Source organism: Coregonus lavaretus, assembly GCF_964263955.1.
Source record: "Coregonus lavaretus genome assembly, chromosome: 30".
NCBI classification, from domain to species: Eukaryota; Metazoa; Chordata; class Actinopteri; order Salmoniformes; family Salmonidae; genus Coregonus; species Coregonus lavaretus.
In genome coordinates this window covers 33,394,686-33,410,020 of record NC_140017.1, presented here as the reverse complement: position 1 = coordinate 33,410,020, position 15,335 = coordinate 33,394,686, and the positions used below count along the sequence as shown (strand labels likewise).

Sequence of the window (15,335 nt, the reverse complement as noted above, 5' to 3'; positions counted from 1 at the left end):
CAATCCAGTCCCTTACATCTCAGTAGCTATGGTACAGTCAATCCAGTCCCTTTCACCTCAGTAGCTATGGAACAGCCAATCCAGTCCCTTACACCTCTGTAGCTATGGAACAGCCAATCCAGTCCCTTACACATCAGTAGCTATGGAACAGCAAATCCAGTCCCTTACACCTCAGTAGCTATGGAACAGCCAATCCAATCCCTTGCACCTCAGTAGCTATGGTACAGCCAATCCAGTCCCTTACACCTCAGTAGCTATGTTACTGCCAATCCAGTCCCTTTCACCTCAGTAGCTATGGTACAGCCAATCCCTTACACCTCAGTAGCTATGGAACAGCCAATCCAATCCTTTACACCTCTGTAGCGATGGAACAGCCAATCCAGTCCCTTACACCTCATTAGCTATGGTACAGCCAATCCAGTCCCTTACACCTCAGTAGCTATGGTACAGCCAATCCAGTCCCTTACACCTCAGTAGCTATGGAACATCCAACCCAGTCCCTTGCACCTCAGTAGCTATGGTACAGCCAATCCATTCCCTTAAACCTCAGTAGATATGGTACAGCCAATCCAGTCCCTTGCACCTCAGTAGCTATGTTACTGCCAATCCAGTCCCTTACACCTCAGTAGCTATGGTACAGCCAATCCCTTACACCTCAGTAGCTATGGAACAGCCAATCCAGACCCTTACACCTCAGTAGCTATGGTACAGCCAATCCAGTCCCTAACACCTCAGTAGCTATAGTACAGCCAATCCAGTCCCTTACACCTCAGTAGCTATGGAACATCCAATCCAGTCCCTTACATCTCAGTAGCTATAGTACAGCCATTCCAGTCCCTTACACCTCAGTAGGTATGGAAAAGCCAATCCAGTCCCTTACATCTCAGTAGCTATGGAACAGCCAATCCAGTACCTTACACCTCAGTAGCTATGGAACAGCCAATCCAGTCCCTTACATCTCAGTAGCTATGGAACAGCCAATCCAGTCCCTTACACCTCAGTAGGTATGGAAAAGCCAATCCAGTCCCTTACATCTCAGTAGCTATGGAACAGCCAATCCAGTCCCTTACACCTCAGTAGCTATGGAACAGCCAATCCAGTCCCTTACACCTCAGTAGGTATGGAATAGCCAATCCAGTCCCTTACATCTCAGTAGCTATGTAACAGCCAATCCAGTCCCTTACACCTCAGTAGCTATGGTACAGCCAATCCAGTCCCTTTCACCTCAGTAGCTATGGTACAGCCAATCCAGTCCCTTTCACATCAGTAGCTATGGAACATCCAATCCAGTATCTTACACCTCAGTAGGTATGGAATAGCCAATCCAGTCCCTTACATCTCAGTAGCTATGAAACAGCCAATCCAGTCACTTACACCTCAGTAGCTATGGAACAGCCAATCCCTTACACCTCAGTAGCTATCGTACAGCCAATCCAGTCCCTTACACCTCAGTAGCTAATGTACAGCCAATCCTTTACACCCCAGTAGCTATGGAACAGCCAATCCAGTCCCTTACACCTCAGTAGCTATGGAACAGAAAATCCAGTCCCTTACACCGCAGTAGCTATGGAACAGCCAATCCAGTCCCTTAGACCTCAGTAGCTATGGAACAGAAAATCCAGTCCCTTACACCTCAGTAGCTATGGTACAGCCAATCCAGACCCTTACACCTCAGTAGCTATTGTACAGCCAATCCATTCCCTTTCACCTCAGTAGCTATGTAACAGCCAATCCAGTCCCTTACACCTCTGTAGCTATGGAACAGCCAATCCATTCCCTTACACATCAGTAGCTATGGTACAGCCAATCCAGTCCCTTACACCTCAGTATCTATGGAGCAGCCAATCCAGTCCCTTATACCAAAGTAGCCATGGAACATCCAATCCAGTCCCTTACACCTCAGTAGCTATGGTAAAGCCAATCCAGTCTGTTACACCTCAGTAGCTATGGTACAGCCAATCCAGTCCCTTACACATCAGTAGCTATGGAACAGCCAATCCAGTCCCTTACACCTCAGTAGCTATGGTACAGCCAATCCAGTCAGTTACACCTAAATAGCTATGGAACAGTAAATCCAGTATCTTACACCTCAGTAGCTATGGAAAATCCAATCCAGACCATTACACCTCAGTAGCTATGGTACAGCCAATCCAGTCCCTTGCACCTCAGTAGCTATGGTACAGCCAATCCAGTCCCTTACACCTCAGTAGCTATGTTACTGCCAATCCAGTCCCTTACACCTCAGTAGCTATGGTACAGCCAATCCCTTACACCTCAGTAGCTATGGAACAGCCAATCCAATCCTTTACACCTCTGTAGCGATGGAACAGCCAATCCAGTCCCTTACACCTCATTAGCTATGGTACAGCCAATCCAGTCCCTTACACCTCAGTAGCTATGGTACAGCCAATCCAGTCCCTTACACCTCAGTAGCTATGGAACATCCAACCCAGTCCCTTGCACCTCAGTAGCTATGGTACAGCCAATCCTTTCCCTTAAACCTCAGTAGATATGGTACAGCCAATCCAGTCCCTTGCACCACAGTAGCTATGTTACTGCCAATCCAGTCCCTTACACCTCAGTAGCTATGGTACAGCCAATCCCTTACACCTCAGTAGCTATGGAACAGCCAATCCAGACCCTTACACCTCAGTAGCTATGGTACAGCCAATCCAGTCCCTAACACCTCAGTAGCTATAGTACAGCCAATCCAGTCCCTTACACCTCAGTAGCTATGGAACATCCAATCCAGTCCCTTACATCTCAGTAGCTATGGAACAGCCAATCCAGACCCTTACACCTCAGTAGCTATGGTACAGCCAATCCAGTCCCTAACACCTCAGTAGCTATAGTACAGCCAATCCAGTCCCTTACACCTCAGTAGCTATGGAACATCCAATCCAGTCCCTTACATCTCAGTAGCTATGGAACAGCCAATCCAGTACCTTACACCTCAGTAGCTATGGAACAGCCAATCCAGTCCCTTACATCTCAGTAGCTATGGAACAGCCAATCCAGTCCCTTACACCTCAGTAGGTATGGAAAAGCCAATCCAGTCCCTTACATCTCAGTAGCTATGGAACAGCCAATCCAGTCCCTTACACCTCAGTAGCTATGGAACAGCCAATCCAGTCCCTTACACCTCAGTAGCTATGGTACAGCCAATCCAGTCCCTTTCACCTCAGTAGCTATGGAACAGCCAATCCAGTCCATTACACCTCTGTAGCCATGGAACAGCCAATCCATTCCCCTACACATCAGTAGCTATGGAACATCCAATCCAGTATCTTACACCTCAGTAGGAATGGAATAGCCAATCCAGTCCCTTACATCTCAGTAGCTATGAAACAGCCAATCTAGTCACTTACACCTCAGTAGCTATGGAACAGCCAATCCCTTACACCTCAGTAGCTATCGTACAGCCAATCCAGTCCCTTACACCTCAGTAGGTATGGAATAGCCATTCCAGTCCCTTACATCTCAGTAGCTATGGTACAGCCATTCCAGTCCCTTACATCTCAGTAGCTATGGAACAGCCAATCCAGTACCTTACACCTCAGTAGCTAAGGAACAGCCAATCCAGTCCCTTACATCTCAGTAGCTATGGAACAGCCAATCCCTTACACCTCAGTAGCTATCGTACAGCCAATCCAGTCCCTTACACCTCAGTAGGTATGGAATAGCCAATCCAGTCCCTTACATCTCAGTAGCTATAGTACAGCCATTCCAGTCCCTTACATCTCAGTAGCTATGGAACAGCCAATCCAGTACCTTTCACCTCAGTAGCTATGGAACAGCCAATCCAGTCCCTTACATCTCAGTAGCTATGGAACAGCCAATCCAGTCCCTTACACCTCAGTAGGTATGGAAAAGCCAATCCAGTCCCTTACATCTCAGTAGCTATGGAACAGCCAATCCAGTCCCTTACACCTCAGTAGCTATGGAACAGCCAATCCAGTCCCTTACACCTCAGTAGCTATGGTACAGCCAATCCAGTCCCTTTCACCTCAGTAGCTATGGAACAGCCAATCCAGTCCCTTACACCTCTGTAGCCATGGAACAGCCAATCCATTCCCCTACACATCAGTAGCTATGGAACATCCAATCCAGTATCTTACACCTCAGTAGGAATGGAATAGCCAATCCAGTCCCTTACATCTCAGTAGCTATGAAACAGCCAATCTAGTCACTTACACCTCAGTAGCTATGGAACAGCCAATCCCTTACACCTCAGTAGCTATGGTACAGCCAATCCAGTCCCTTACACCTCAGTAGCTATGTTACTGCCAATCCAGTCCCTTACACCTCAGTAGCTATGGTACAGCCAATCCCTTACACCTCAGTAGCTATGGAACAGCCAATCCAATCCTTTACACCTCTGTAGCGATGGAACAGCCAATCCAGTCCCTTACACCTCATTAGCTATGGTACAGCCAATCCAGTCCCTTACACCTCAGTAGCTATGGTACAGCCAATCCAGTCCCTTACACCTCAGTAGCTATGGAACATCCAACCCAGTCCCTTGCACCTCAGTAGCTATGGTACAGCCAATCCTTTCCCTTAAACCTCAGTAGATATGGTACAGCCAATCCAGTCCCTTGCACCACAGTAGCTATGTTACTGCCAATCCAGTCCCTTACACCTCAGTAGCTATGGTACAGCCAATCCCTTACACCTCAGTAGCTATGGAACAGCCAATCCAGACCCTTACACCTCAGTAGCTATGGTACAGCCAATCCAGTCCCTAACACCTCAGTAGCTATAGTACAGCCAATCCAGTCCCTTACACCTCAGTAGCTATGGAACATCCAATCCAGTCCCTTACATCTCAGTAGCTATGGAACAGCCAATCCAGTACCTTACACCTCAGTAGCTATGGAACAGCCAATCCAGTCCCTTACATCTCAGTAGCTATGGAACAGCCAATCCAGTCCCTTACACCTCAGTAGGTATGGAAAAGCCAATCCAGTCCCTTACATCTCAGTAGCTATGGAACAGCCAATCCAGTCCCTTACACCTCAGTAGCTATGGAACAGCCAATCCAGTCCCTTACACCTCATTAGCTATGGTACAGCCAATCCAGTCCCTTACACCTCAGTAGCTATGGTACAGCCAATCCAGTCCCTTACACCTCAGTAGCTATGGAACATCCAACCCAGTCCCTTGCACCTCAGTAGCTATGGTACAGCCAATCCTTTCCCTTAAACCTCAGTAGATATGGTACAGCCAATCCAGTCCCTTGCACCACAGTAGCTATGTTACTGCCAATCCAGTCCCTTACACCTCAGTAGCTATGGTACAGCCAATCCCTTACACCTCAGTAGCTATGGAACAGCCAATCCAGACCCTTACACCTCAGTAGCTATGGTACAGCCAATCCAGTCCCTAACACCTCAGTAGCTATAGTACAGCCAATCCAGTCCCTTACACCTCAGTAGGTATGGAATAGCCAATCCAGTCCCTTACATCTCAGTAGCTATAGTACAGCCATTCCAGTCCCTTACATCTCAGTAGCTATGGTACAGCCAATCCAGTCCCTTACACCTCAGTAGCTATGGAACAGCCAATCCAGTCCCTTACACCTCAGTAGGTATGGAATAGCCAAGCCAGTCCCTTACATCTCAGTAGCTATGTAACAGCCAATCCAGTCCCTTACACCTCAGTAGCTATGGTACAGCCAATCCAGTCCCTTTCACCTCAGTAGCTATGGAACAGCCAATCCATTCCCTTACACATCAGTAGCTATGGAACATCCAATCCAGTATCTTACACCTCAGTAGGTATGGAATAGCCAATCCAGTCCCTTACATCTCAGTAGCTATGAAACATCCAAACCAGTCACTTACACCTCAGTAGCTATGGAACAGCCAATCCCTTACACCTCAGTAGCTATCGTACAGCCAATCCAGTCCCTTACACCTCAGTAGGTATGGAATAGCCAATCCAGTCCCTTACATCTCAGTAGCTATGGTACAGTCAATCCAGTCCCTTTCACCTCAGTAGCTATGGAACAGCCAATCCAGTCCCTTACACCTCAGTAGCTATGGTACAGCCAATCCAGTCCCTAACACCTCAGTAGCTATAGTACAGCCAATCCAGTCCCTTACACCTCAGTAGGTATGGAATAGCCAATCCAGTCCCTTACATCTCAGTAGCTATAGTACAGCCATTCCAGTCCCTTACATCTCAGTAGCTATGGTACAGCCAATCCAGTCCCTTACACCTCAGTAGCTATGGAACAGCCAATCCAGTCCCTTACACCTCAGTAGGTATGGAATAGCCAAGCCAGTCCCTTACATCTCAGTAGCTATGTAACAGCCAATCCAGTCCCTTACACCTCAGTAGCTATGGTACAGCCAATCCAGTCCCTTTCACCTCAGTAGCTATGGAACAGCCAATCCATTCCCTTACACATCAGTAGCTATGGAACATCCAATCCAGTATCTTACACCTCAGTAGGTATGGAATAGCCAATCCAGTCCCTTACATCTCAGTAGCTATGAAACATCCAAACCAGTCACTTACACCTCAGTAGCTATGGAACAGCCAATCCCTTACACCTCAGTAGCTATCGTACAGCCAATCCAGTCCCTTACACCTCAGTAGGTATGGAATAGCCAATCCAGTCCCTTACATCTCAGTAGCTATGGTACAGTCAATCCAGTCCCTTTCACCTCAGTAGCTATGGAACAGCCAATCCAGTCCCTTACACCTCTGTAGCTATGGAACAGCCAATCCAGTCCCTTACACATCAGTAGCTATGGAACAGCAAATCCAGTCCCTTACACCTCAGTAGCTATGGAACAGCCAATCCAATCCCTTATACCTCAGTAGCTATGGTACAGCCAATCCATTCCCTTACACCTCAGTAGGTATGGAATAGCGAATCCAGTCCCTTACATCTCAGTAGCTATAGTACAGCCATTCCAGTCCCTCACACCTCAGTGGCTATGGTACAGCCAATCCAGTCACTTACACCTCAGTAGCTATGGAACAGCCAATCCCTTACACCTCAGTAGCTATCGTACAGCCAATCCAGTCCCTTACACCTCAGTAGGTATGGAATAGCCAATCCAGTCCCTTACATCTCAGTAGCTATGGTACAGCCAATCCAGTCCCTTTCACCTCAGTAGCTATGTTACAGCCAATCCAGTCCCTTACACCTCAGTAGCTATGGAACAGCCAATCCATTCCCTTACACATCAGTAGCTATGGAACATCCAATCCAGTCCGTTACACCTCAGTAGGTATGGAATAGCCAATCCAGTCCCTTACATCTCAGTAGCTATAGTACAGCCATTCCAGTCCCTTACACCTCAGTAGCTATGGAACAGCCAATCCAATCCCTTATGCCTCAGTAGCTATGGTACAGCCAATCCAGTCCCTTACACCTCAGTAGGTATGGAATAGCCAATCCAGTCCCTTACATCTCAGTAGCTATGGAACAGCCAATCCAGTCCCTTACACCTCAGTAGCTATGGAACAGCCAATCCAGTCCCTTACACCTCAGTAGCTATGGTACAGCCAATCCAGTCCCTTACACCTCAGTAGCTATGGAACAGCCAATCCAGTCCCTTACACCTCAGTAGCTATGGTACAGCCAATCCAGTCCCTTACACCTCAGTAGCTATGGAACTGCCAGTCCAGTACTGTAAGATCATCCTTAACAAAATCCTTACTAGGTCGTTTACACAAACATCAACCTATCTTTCTAAAATCATCCACCCATTACTGTACATCTTTCCTGTAGATTCAAGATTGTTTTGAGAGCGTGTGGGGGTTGAAAAAGTTCAACAACAATTGTTATACAACTCCTATGAAAAAAACAATTGGACAGAGATAAGATAAGATAATTTTCCAAACTATAAGTCGTAATCAGCTTTGACTACAGGTTGAATAATGGTTTGACTTTGTCTCAAAGGACTCTAATCCTTCAAGAAGGAAATATCAATGGTTACAGTCTTTGATGCGTAGGTAATCTAAGAACATCATCTCTTTTCATCCTATTTTATAATGGTCCCATACATTTTACAACGTACTCTTGTTTAAATAGGGCGCCTGACTCTCGGACCTATCTGGTCATACATAAAGAAATGTCCCTCACACCCTAAAAGCCTATCTCACAGGCTGGGCAATGTCTACCAGGGACCAGGAAACAGTCCTGGAGAAATGAACTGTCTGTGTCTATTCCTGGAAACCTGCACCATGTACAGGTGCCACCTTTATTTTGGGTAATAAACAAAAAGGGGGAATGGTTGAAGTAAAAACAGCATACCATACTACCGTAGAATGCATAAGTGTAGTCACACGTGTTCTTCGTCCATTGGCCTACACATTCATGTATCTGACTACTTTGTTGACAGTAGCAATGTATTATGGTGTGTAGTAAAGGTTAACAACCCACTGAGCACAGACATCAGTTCAACATCTAGTTTTGATTTTCACTTGGTTGAGTTGTCAACTAATGTGAATTCATTGTGAAATCGACAAAAAAATTTACCCTGTCATTGGATTTAGGTTAAAAGTTTGGTGAAAAAAATGAAATTCCATTACGGGAATCTCCAGCCTCAGGCTATATGAAGCTTGTAGGCTGGAGGTTAAAGGTGGCTAGAAGAACAGGCATCACTCACTCACATTTGTTAAAACAACACATATTTTAAAACAATGGAACCGGTTCCTCTGGTTTCATTAGCTTTCATTGGCTCTCAAGCCTGTGTTCTCTGTAGAACAATACAACCGCTCCTGTTCTGCGGTCTATGGAAAACCACAGAATAACAACAATGATACCCCAGACAGACTGGCTGGCTGATTTTAGGAAAGGGGTCAGGGGTTCTTGTGTCCATCAATGGGATATAAAGAGCAGTTGTGTAAAATACTTTGAAGTACTACTCTTAAGTCGTTTTGTGGGGTATCTGTACTTTACTATTTATATTTTTGACTACTTTTACTTTTACTTCACTACATTCCTGAAGAAAATAAGGTACTTTTTACTTCATACATTTTCCCTGACACCCAAAAGTACTCCTTACATTTCGATTGCTTTAGCAGGACAGGAACATTTTCTAATTCACACACTAATCAAGAGAACATCCCTGGTCGTCCCTACTGCCTCTGATCTGGCGGACTCATTAAACACAAATGCTTAATTTGTAAATTATGTCTGAGTGTTTGTGCCCCTGGTTATCTGTAAATTAAAAAAAACAAGAAAAGCATGCTTTCTGGTTTGCTTAAAGGGATACTTCAGGATTTTGGCACTAAAGCCCTTTATCTACTTCCCCAGAGTCAGATGAACTTGTGGAAACCATTTTTGTCTCTGCGTGCAGTTTGAAGGAAGTTGCTAACTAGCATTAGCACAATTGCTAACTAGCATTAGTGCAATGACTGGCAGTCTATGGTATCTATAGCACAGTGACTGAAAGTCTATGGTAACTGCTAGCATGCTACTGTAGTAGATACCATAGACTTCCAGTCATTGCTCTAACACTAGTTAGCATTGGCTCACGAAACTACCTCATACTTTCCCCCTTCTGATAACCAGGTGGCGAATCGCATCTCTGCATGTCTGGCAGACATATCAGTGTGGATGTCGGATCACCACCTCAAGCTGAACCTCGGCAAGACGGAGCTGCTGTTCCTCCCAGGGAAGGACTGCCCGCTCCATGATCTCGCCATCACGGTTGACAACTCCATTGTGTCCTCCTCCCAGAGTGCAAAGAACCTTGGCGTGACCCTGGACAACACCCTGTCGTTCTCTGCTAACATCAAAGCGGTGACCCGATCCTGTAGGTTCATGCTCTACAACATTCGTAGAGTACGACACTACCTTACACAGGAAGCGGCACAGGTCCTAATCCAGGCACTTGTCATCTCCCGTCTGGATTACTGCAACTCGCTGTTGGCTGGGCTCCCTGCCTGTGCCATTAAACCCCTACAACTCATCCAGAACGCTGCAGCCTGTCTGGTGTTCAACCTTCCCAAGTTCTCTCACGTCACCCCGCTCCTCCGAACACTCCACTGGCTTCCAGTTGAAGCTCGCATCTGCTACAAGACCATGATGCTTGCCTATGGAGCTGTGAGGGGAACGGCACCTCCTTACCTTCAGGCTCTGATCAGTCCCTACACCCAAACGAGGACATTGCGTTCTTCCACCTCTGGCCTGCTGGACCCCCTTACCTCTGCGGAAGCACAGTTCCCGCTCAGCCCAGTCAAAACTGTTCGCTACTCTGGCACCCCAATGGTGGAACAAGCTCCCTCACGACGCCAGGACAGCGGAGTCACTGACCACCTTCCGGAGACACTTGAAACCCTACCTCTTTAAGGAATACCTGGGATAGTATAAAAGTAATCCCCCGCCCCCCCCCCCCCACAAAATATATACAATAATAATAATAATAATAATAATAATAATAATAATAATAATAATAATAATAATAAAACAATATAAAAATATATATATATAAAAATTGTAAAGTGGTTGTCCCACTGGCTATCATAGGGTGAATGCACCAATTTGTAAGTCGCTCTGGATAAGAGCGTCTGCTAAATGACATAAATGTAATGTAAATGGATGCAGAGACATAAAAATGGTATCCATTAGTTCATCTGACTCTGGGGAAGTAGATACAGGGCTTCATTGCCAACATCCCGAAGTATCCCTTTAATATAAGGAATTTGATATGATTTATACTATTACCTTTGAGACTTAAGTATATTTTAGCAATTACATTTACTTTTGATACTTAAGTACTTTCAGACTTTTACTCAATAAGTATTTTGCGGGTTGGCTTTCACTTTTACTTGAGTCATTTTCTATTAAGGTGTCTTTACTTTTACTCAAGTGAGACAATTGGGTAGTTTTTCCACCACTGCTAAAGAGATCCAGTTACCCAAGCAGCTCAGCTTTATACTCCAGAATTAGGGCCTTACATGAAGTTAGATGTAGACAAACTTCCGAACTTTCCTAAAACTGCTGTAGACATAGATTATCAGCATTCCATGCTACCTGAATCACAGGTATTTTCAAACTGAAATGTGTTATTGTATTCTCAAACTTAATGACTGTCCACTGTAGCAGACAAAAGACACAGATGCTTGGTGAAATTCAGAGCGGAAGGGAAGAGGGGGGTATTCTATTCTTACGTTCAGGTTGTTCTGACGAGGCCAGCCTCTTCTTCCTCATGGAACTGTAGAAGCGGGAGTTCCTGCGGATGGGGCCGATGACCCTGTCATCCTCATCATCATCCTCCTCGTGGTTGCTGGAGTGCACTGGTGCTGCGGGCCGCTTCTCAGGGGGCTCCTGCAACTTTTGACCCCACTTGCCCCTGAACAGGGCCATCATCGCCATGGCAATTGGCTCCAGGCTCCGTGTGGGGTGTGTGTCACCCTCCTGTTCTCAGATCCGGGATGGTGGGGTAGTTCCTGTAGGGTTTGGCTTCAGGGCAGAGGAGAGAGTAGAATCCATCAAATGTTTGCCAGAATCCAGGAGAAAATCCATCCCTGTCAATCTCAAGTCCTGGCGAGGCAACACAACAACAACAACAACAACAACAACAACAACAACAACAACAACAACAACATCAACAACACAACACACACTTCAGGGCTCAGTCTCACATAGGTTAGCGACTGCACGGCACACTGAGGCCAAAGTAGCTCTCCCTAGTCTCTCTCTCCTCCCTCCTCCTCTCTCTCTCTCCTCCCCCCTCTCTCTCTACTCCTCCCTCTTCCTCCTCCCCCTGCCTGGGGGGCAGGAGTGTTGTTAGTTACTCATACAGCCATGGAGCCCCCTCTCTCTCCCTAAGCTGTAATGATTCTGTGTATGACTCGCCCTCTCTTTCCCTCCATCCCTCCGTGTACCACCCTGCACTGCAGTAGTATTCAAACTTTTGCAGCGGAGACCCCATTTCTTCCGACAGAATTTCTGGGGACACCATTTATTTTCTCATGATCCCACCCCACCCCAAATATAATGACACAACCTTAAAATCGGTACATTTTGATTTTTACATCAACAAATAACCTTCAATTCATTACATTTTCCTCTCTTATCAAAATGAAAAGAAACCAATACTCAATACATTTTTATTTTTCTATTTATCTTTCTCAAAAACATTTGTATATTGTCCCATACAATAATCTGTTCTCTTAATTTTTATTTTGCCGACCCCACTGCAGATCCCGACTTTGAATACCACTGCTGTACTGTCTGCTCTCGGCCTGCTGAAAGACATTCCAGAGCCCCGCCTGGCCTCACCTGCATGCCTGACTCTCTCTGCTCTGCTCTTCTGTGCTCTGGAGAACCAGAAAAGCCACTTACCTGTGCCAGGGAATTCAGCCACATGGCAATCACTGATCACTCCTTTAGGACTCCTTTTCTTTAAATCCCTCCTCTCAAGATCTTCGATGTGTTCCCCAGTGGTGTATACCATGTATTCTCCTGTATAGGGGTTATAGTCACACCTCAGAGGACACACTGCCAGTTCTTCTGTAGGTCCTCCAGTGTGGTACAGAACTGTGTGTTCAGCTGACGTGTAGCCTGTTGTCCTGCTTGTTGTGTGGTGGATGACGGCCTCTCTAAACCCGCTCCCCGCTGCCTTCCTTATCTCCAGGCAGCTGATCAGTAGAGTTTAAAGTTCGCTCTTTGTTTCTCCATGCAGCAGTAGCAGAGAGAATTCCAGGGCTCATTTATGACATAATGCAGAGAAAGGGACTCAGCGAGGCCTCGTCGTATGAGCAGATTTTTCGCCTCGCACCATCAAACTCCCTCCCTCTAACCAGACCAGATGGAGAGGGGCTGGGGGTCAAACACATTTACACAACACCCAAAAGATAGGGGAAGGAAGGCTGACAGAGTAACAACACAAGCTCACTGAAACTGCATGTCTTATACAGAACTCCACAGGAATAACTTTCTGTTTCTGTCTTGATCATCCAACCACAATAGTTGTTGTGTCACTGGGAAAGATTCTCATATCTAACAATAGATTAGAGGCACAATAAGGCACACAGATCTTCTTGACGTCTCAGTAAAAACAGAAACAATCTCACGTCACATTGACAAAACAATGATGGGGATAGATTGGGCAAGGCAGTCACCTTTCCAGACTCACCCTACTGACTCCTCTCCTCAGACGGGCGCGTTAGTGTGACTCACACAGCTTTGTTGACTGGATCTACCCAACCAATCATATTGAGCTGTTCTGTGTGGTCAAAGGTTATAGTTGTCATGAGACCAACACACTTTCCTGGGGAAGCCTTTCCTTGTAGGTAGATATCTACTAGAGTAATGTTTGAATATAGAGAAAGTGTGTAGGGAGGAGAGGTACAGTAGAAAGAAAAAAGAGAGAAGGAAAGTGTAAAGGATTTCTTAGATCAGTGATCAAAATAGGAATGTTTACTTATAGTGACTGTATCAGTACTCTCAGCCTCCCATTCGCAAAAGTATATTGAACAGGTTGGTTTCTGAACTGACAGACAGACAGACAGACAGACAGACAGACAGACAGACAGGCAGACAGACAGACAGACAGACAGAGACAGACTTCAGATTCTAGTAGGGTTAAGCCGGGTGCTGCAGACTGTTCTAATGCCCTCGCCAATTCGTTGATATATATGTTGAAGAGGGTGGGGCTTAAACTGCATCCCTGTCTCACCCCACGGCCCTGTGGAAAGAAAATTTTTGTGAATTCTTGGTTGGTGAGTGGACCCCAGACCTCACAACCATAAAGGCCAATGGGTTCTATAACTGATTCAAGTATTTTTAGCCAGATCCTAATTGGTATGTCAAATGTTATGTTCCTTTTGATGGCATAGAAGGCCCTTCTTGCCTTGTCTCTCAGATCGTTCACAGCTTTGTGGAAGTTACCTGTGGCAGAGGCATGGGTATGTATAGTTTTTTGTGTGCTCTAGGGCAACAGTGTCTAGATGGAATTTGTATTTGTGGTCCTGGCAACTGGACCTTTTTTGGAACACCATTATTCTTGTCATACTGAGATTTACTGTCAGGGCCCAGGTCTGACAGAATCTGTGCAGAAGATCTAGTTGCTGCTTTAGGCCCTCCTTGGTTGGTGACAGAAGCACCAGATCATCAGCAAACAGTAGACATTTGACTTCAGATTCTAGTAGGGTGAGTTGACGTGTACCTATGATGAAAATTACAGGCCTCTCTCATCTTTTTAAGTGGGAGAACTTGCACAATTAGTGGCTGACTAAATACTTTTTTCCCCACTGTATGTCATGCAATAAAATGCAAATTAATTACTTAAAAATCATACAATGTGATTTTCTGGATTTTTTGTTTTAGATTCCGTCTCTCACAGTTGAAGTGTACCTATGATAAAAATTACAGACCTCTACATGCTTTGTAAGTAGGAAAACCTGCAAAATCGGCAGTGTATCAAATACTTGTTCTCCCCACTGTATGTCCCTCCTTGAGGTTGAAGTATTGTGTAGCCTGGTTAGACATATTTCTGCCCTGTCTTTCTAGTTCACGGGTCAAGAGTGCCGTTTGTAAACTCCAACCACAGTGTGGTTATCTGAGTCGAGCGATGGATTTAATCTACCTACTAAATGCATTGTTAAAATTCCACACCTGAAGTCTGTTGATAATAATATGACAACTACTGTGGTTAACTATTAACCTATGCTCCAGGATAGAACATTTCTACAAAGTGTTTTTACATTTTAAGCATATTTTAACACTAACAAACACTTTGTACTTCTTTTTTTACAGTTAACATAAACCAGGCCCTGTTGTTACCTCATATCCCAACGATAATGCCTTGCATTATGCCTGTGAAGAAAACACTTTAATTTGCTAATTTTGCCATTGGCTCAACCATTGGCTCAACTTACCCCAAGGCAAACATTTTGACTATATTAACCCACACAGCTACAAGGATGCACTTCATGCTAGGTTTAGGACTTCATATTGAAGCTTATAGAGATCCCATCTGATGTATATAACTATCTTAAAATTAACTACTTTGGTTTAGATACAAGCATTGTGAAACCTCTAACGCAATAAATTAATTTGACTTGGTGAAAATCATTTTTTTGGACCTAACTTGCTTACCATTTTTTCCATGTGGTTTCTTCCTTCACAGACTCCATGAAATGATGACCTCTTCCTAAATATTTGGTCAAATGATTAATTTTGCATGATTTCCTAGAAACAACCCACTGGGCAAAAACTGGTTGAATCAATTTTGTTTCCATGTCATTTCCCCAAAAAAATATATGTGATGACATTGAATCAATGTGGAAAACTGATTAGATTTGCAAAAAGGCATCAACGTAATTAATGCATTTCTGCTTTTATTTACCCACCTTTTTAT

At 45.1% G+C, this 15,335-nt stretch overlaps 1 pseudogene across 1 annotated transcript in view; it reads right to left on the bottom strand.

The window, feature by feature from the left end:
- LOC311106218 (ephexin-1-like) overlaps positions 1-13,030 on the bottom strand; it is a 72,792-nt pseudogene extending 59,762 nt beyond the window's left edge. The window contains exons 1-2 of the transcript in view: positions 12,317-13,030; positions 11,140-11,431 (exon numbers count right to left, since the gene is read on the bottom strand). The product of the transcript in view is annotated as an ephexin-1-like (transcript). The remainder of the gene's footprint in view (positions 1-11,139; positions 11,432-12,316) is intronic.
- Positions 13,031-15,335: the final 2,305 nt, after the last annotated feature.